Consider the following 5,520-nt stretch of genomic DNA (forward strand, 5'->3'; position numbering starts at 1 on the left):
CAGCTTTATCAGAATGCACTTTCATCAAGAGAAGTCTCTTTCACACTGCTGTCCCCCACCACTCATCTGCTACTTCTGCTGTCTCTGCTTACCTGCCACTCCTGCTGCATGCTCTGCTTCTGCTGCCCCTCATTGCTTCTGCCACTCACCACCAGCTTCTGCCACCACTTACCTGATGCAATTTTGGTGAAGGCGCAATTTTAGTACTTGCCCTGGGCACCATTTTCAGCAGTTACACCACTGGGTGTGAAAGCAGGAAAAAAAGGAATTTTCCCTGTGAGTATCAATCTACACATCAAAGGGATAGTGTCAGAGCAGTAGAGAAAGGATGCCCAGTGTCTTAACCCTTCTCTCTGACTCTCCAGTCCAGTCCCCCTCTGAAATCTGAGGTTCAGTGATAGCACAAAGTCCTTCACTTCCATCAATCAACTCCCTGCCTAACTGGAAGTGCTGAATTCGTTCTTCTCCTAATATCAACACTGTGCTCCACCCATCCAGATAAGCAGGTTCTAGTCTACAGAAGCTTCGGCTGGAATGAAATTTTGTTAGTTAATGGAGCCAGAAAAATTCTATTTTATTCTCTCCCAAAGGATGTCCAATTGGTGAGCACAGGTGATTTTTAAAGGGAGAATGTAGGGTAATTGCCCAGGACCTCCATTAACACTGACAAACAATACTATATTTCAATGCCCCAATTAATCAACACCTTTCCCATTTCAAGACAGTAGCACTGTTCAATGGAAATGTAACTACAGCACCAAGAATCATTTCACTGCTTTGGGAACTATTATTTTTCACTTTCAGATTTATTCATTCCTTAGCCCATTAGCTCTTTTCCTCCTGTTTTCATCAGATCTAATGTGTGTCAACAGCCTGAGGGATAATCTGGCTGATGAAGCTATCATAAAGCAACAAAGAGTAGTTACAGTTCAGCTCAAGTTCCTGATAGGTAGTGTTGCCAACTATTCTTTTTTCCAAAATCCAGTCAACTTTAGGATCACATAATCTTCTCAACAGAGGGAAATCCATTTGCAGAAGGATGCGGTACTTTGCATGTAGAGAGTGCATAGAGTGCATTGTAAGGTGGTCAGAAGAAGTTAGTTAAGGAAGGGAGTATCTGGGTTAAGATAATCAGGAGTGGCAATGACATCAGGAGTCTTCTTGTGGCTGGAAATGAGTATCCATTCAGTATCGTGTTGAGGACACATTCTTCCTTGGCTGTTCAGCTAAAAATGTGCTGATATGACAAGCAGGCTGAAAGCATGAGAACCAGAAAATAATTCTTGTAGGTAGACCTGGCTATTGCCAGAGAATGGGCTCCCCATCTCTGCAATGCCAGCATCACCCTTTAGGCTAGCAGGAGGGCAGGGTTACTTGTGAGCACTTCTCCCTGCTATGCCAGGGCAGTATGACAACAACACCGCAATCACCTTAGAAAATCAGGTGGCTGCAGTGGCTTGCAGTGCTTCTAGGCATTTCAGCTGGTGCATCAGGTGGGCCCATTCTACCCTTGAAGCTGCAGCTAGTGAAGAATGCTTTGGCTAGACTGCTGGTCGGGAGCCAGCTACTGGGAGCATGTGACCCAAATACTAAAGCAATTACACTGGTTACTGATCTGCACTTGGGCCCAATTTGGGGAGAAGAATTAGGACTAATAAAAGGAAACATTTCTTCATGCAACGTATGATTGGTGTTTGGAATATGCTGCCACAGGAGGTGGTGATGGCCACTAACCTGGATAGCTTTAAAAAGGGCTTGGACAGATTTATGGAGGGGAAGTCAATCTATGGCTACCAATCTTGATCCTCCTTGATCTGAGATTGCAAATGCCTTAGCAGACCAGGTGCTCAGGAGCAGCAGCAGCAGCAGACCATTGCTTTCACATCCTGCAAGTGAGCTCCCAAAGGCATTTGGTGGGCCACTGCGAGTAGCAGAGTGCTGGACTAGATGGACTGTGGTCTGATCCAGCAGGCTCTTTTCTATGTTTCCAATTTCAGGTGTTGCCCTTCATGTCTTGGGACTGGGGTGTCTGATAGATATATGTTTTTCTCCTATATGTTGCTGCCTGGCAATTAAGACCATAGGGAGAAGCCCTTATGATTGCTTCCACCAATCAAAGAAGCTTGCTAGTGGGCACATGAGACAGTATTTTCAGTGGTAGTTCCATGATTATGGAAAAGAGAGGTGAGCCTAGTTCCCCCACTTTCAATCTTGAGGAGGGAGTTGAAGGCAGTTTTATTTAGGACTACATTTGACTGATTAACATCCCCAGCCAAGACTTCAGGTGGCTGGTTGAAGTGCTGCAGCCATGCTGCTCCCTAAGGGGTTTCCCGGGGTCTGGGGAGGCTTTGCAAGCGTGAAAGCCTTCCCACTGCTGAGAAGCCCCCATTGAGTTTAACAGACTTACACCACCCAAAAAGGCAGTGTAAGTTTGTATTCCTGGCCACCGGTGCAATGTACCAAATGGCCAGGAAGGAGCCAACTAATTTCAGACCCTCCTCAATCATGCCCCTAACCTGCTTCCACTACACTGGCGGTGGCAGGGGCACGGGCACTCTGTCTGGCACCACATCTCAGTGCTAGGAAAGGCCTTGGCAGCCACACACCAACAAAATCACCCTTCCGCCAGAGTAAGTGCCCCGGGGAGAGAGAATCTGCCTGCACAGCCACCCACCACTCCCGTGGGCAGATTCCCTGTGCCATGAGGCCTTAAGTTTTTATTATTGGCAGTCCTAATTGAGATTTTAAACTGTCATTTTTATTGTGTTTTATAAGTTGATTTATCTACATTGTAAGCTGCCTTGAGTACCACAAAGTAGAAAGGTGGCTAATATAGCTTTTGAAGAAATAAAAATAAAATAATTTGATAATGATGGGGGGCACTTCTGCAAAAAGAATCTTTACTGTTGTTTCATCTCAGGCCTCATGATGTAAGGTAGGGAAGTATATTAACAGAGCTATGCAGAGTGCAGACAGAACATCTTGAGTAGAAACTCAGCAAACAGCAACTTCAGGAAGTCAATCTGCACAGCTTGCTTAGTTTGTTCTCTTTGTGCCAGAGATTCAAACAGCCAGGCACGCCCCGTTACTTCCTTTTCAGCAAGCAGTCAGATACATTCTGCAAGTATCCTGCTCTCAGAGCATTAGATCAAAGTGAAGAACTGACTTAGAGAAAGTACTGTAGAATAATAGTTACGAAAAAGGGAGTGTAATTATGAAAATATTGTTCAATCCAGTTTCATCACATATCCAAGTTGGATTGTCGTGCTAGTGAAATTAAAACCCCTTTTGTAGTGGCCATATAGCTATTGTGTTATTTTAAGTGCCACCAAAAGTTCTCTGTTCCCTCACTGATTGCATGGAATACAGGCTTGATGTAGAGAGATGGGCAACTTATTGCTTCCAGACTTTTCTGCATGCCACTTACCACATGCAAAATAGATATTCTCCACAGCCCCTCCCCACACTCACATGCTTGTCCTGGAATCCTGAGACTATTGGCTTTTACATTTCAATTGTGTGAAAAGATGCAATTCATTATGTTGATTATTTCCAAAACATCCTTAGAACTGTCACTTTTGATCTTATATCCAACTGCACAGTTCCTACTTTCACTCCTTTCCCATTAAAAGGATAAAATTTGTAACACTAATTGTTTTCAGATAACCTATAATGATTTTCACACAGGGACCCAGTAACACTTTAAAGGCCAACACAATCTTTTATGAGTCAGCATTCACTCCTGCTGTATATGAAGACACATGCTCTGACTCATACAAGCTCATGCTGAAATAAATCTTATTAAGTATTTAAGGTGTTCTGGACTCCTGTGTGCTTTTGATGCCACAAAGGTACTCCTCTGAAACTACACTGATTTGAAGCCCCTTTATGTATGAAAGCAAAGTCTGATTCTTTCATATTTCCCCCTCACCTCTGTCATGAGTGAAACAATTCTTCCAGGAAAGGGGAAAATAAATTGGACATTTTTTTCCTCAACTCTATTGAAGCGCTAAATTAAAATGTCTTATTTTGGAAAAGATCCACCAGCAAAACTAGTCAGACCTCTTCTGCCATCCAGAAAGCTTATCCTTTAATTTCTGAGCAAACAAATATTTTACTGCAGCGGTGAATAAAGAGAGTTGTTGTGCTAAGATGAAGTGGGGAGCACAGTAATGACTATTGTGTTCAGTTCAGGCTATTAGTGCATGATATAGAAGCAACACCAACTGAAGATTTGGGGAGCATGTTTTGCATAATAAAAAAGATCTGAGCTTTTCGGGACAAACACCCCCCCCCCCCATTAAGTAACATACCCTTCCTCCTGATCAAGAAGCCTGCAGAGAATGCATTGGCAAGGTCATGTCACCATTCCAACACATTTCAAATTTACAGTTGATGGAACGGTATGTTTCAAAGGCTGTGGAATTAAATCAATAACAGACCAAAAACAAACAAAAAAAACGGAACCAAGAGATATTCACAACTTCCTCTTTCCCCCTTTTCTTCCTACCGCCATACAGTGTCCTAAGGAGAGATGCCGTTCGTTGCGCATCAAAGACTCTGCACACAGCCTATTCAGTAAACCTGAACCGCGGCTACAGCCTCTTCTTCCACACACCCGTCCCCCCTTCCGCCGTTCTGCGTTCAGCCCCCCAAAGATCTCCCGCAAAAAGCTCCAGCAGCACCTCCAAGTAGTGCAGGCTACTTGGCGTGGAGGGCGATGGGATCGCTGTGGCCTTCAAAGGAGAATTTTGCCGCCGCCGCTGATGATCTCGCCATAAATAATGCCGTATCAATTAAATGCGGTGTGCAAACAATAACGTATTCCCTCTTTAGAGTATCCTCGGGAGTTGGAATAAACCCTGCTCTAGCGCTCCCCCTCCCCTGCCAAGACTTTCCAGTTGCATTCAGCCTCAGTTCCTCCAACTGCAGTTTCTATTAATAACTTCTTCCCCCACTCCATTCCCAGTTAGTTTTGTGTGATCTGATCTCTTGTTCCCCCTCCTGTCCTCCACGTTTTGTTTTAGGGTTGGATAGTGGGAAGGGAGGTCGTCACTCGTCATCCACCTCAGCCTTCCACCCAGTCAGGCAAGAGGTTCATCGAACGTGGTAAGAAAAAAAAATGGAGTCTGTAGTGCAAGCGAGCGAGCAGAGAACGGGAGAGACAGACTGAATATTGAAGGCCGCGTGTGGCAAGGAGGGCGTGAAGGCAGAGGACACTCTAAGCTCACAAGATGGGGGAGCAACACCATGGCTGAGCGCGGAGCCTGGCATTATCTTGCGTGCGTCGGAGGAACAATCGCCCTGCATCCTCCTCTCGGGCTCCGTCGTATCACCGGGATACGCACGAGCCTAGCCATACTGATAACCAAAGCAACGGGGAAGGCAGCCAATCGCCTTTCCGCGCCGCTTCTTCCCTCTAGACCAATCAGAGAACGGCGCGGCCGCAACCTTGCGGTTGGCCCAGCACCCGAGCCAATCAACGGAGAAGAGAGGAGACTAGAGGGGGCGGGGGGTGGT

This window comes from Sphaerodactylus townsendi, linkage group LG02 (assembly GCF_021028975.2).
Source record: "Sphaerodactylus townsendi isolate TG3544 linkage group LG02, MPM_Stown_v2.3, whole genome shotgun sequence".
Taxonomy (NCBI): Eukaryota; Metazoa; Chordata; class Lepidosauria; order Squamata; family Sphaerodactylidae; genus Sphaerodactylus; species Sphaerodactylus townsendi.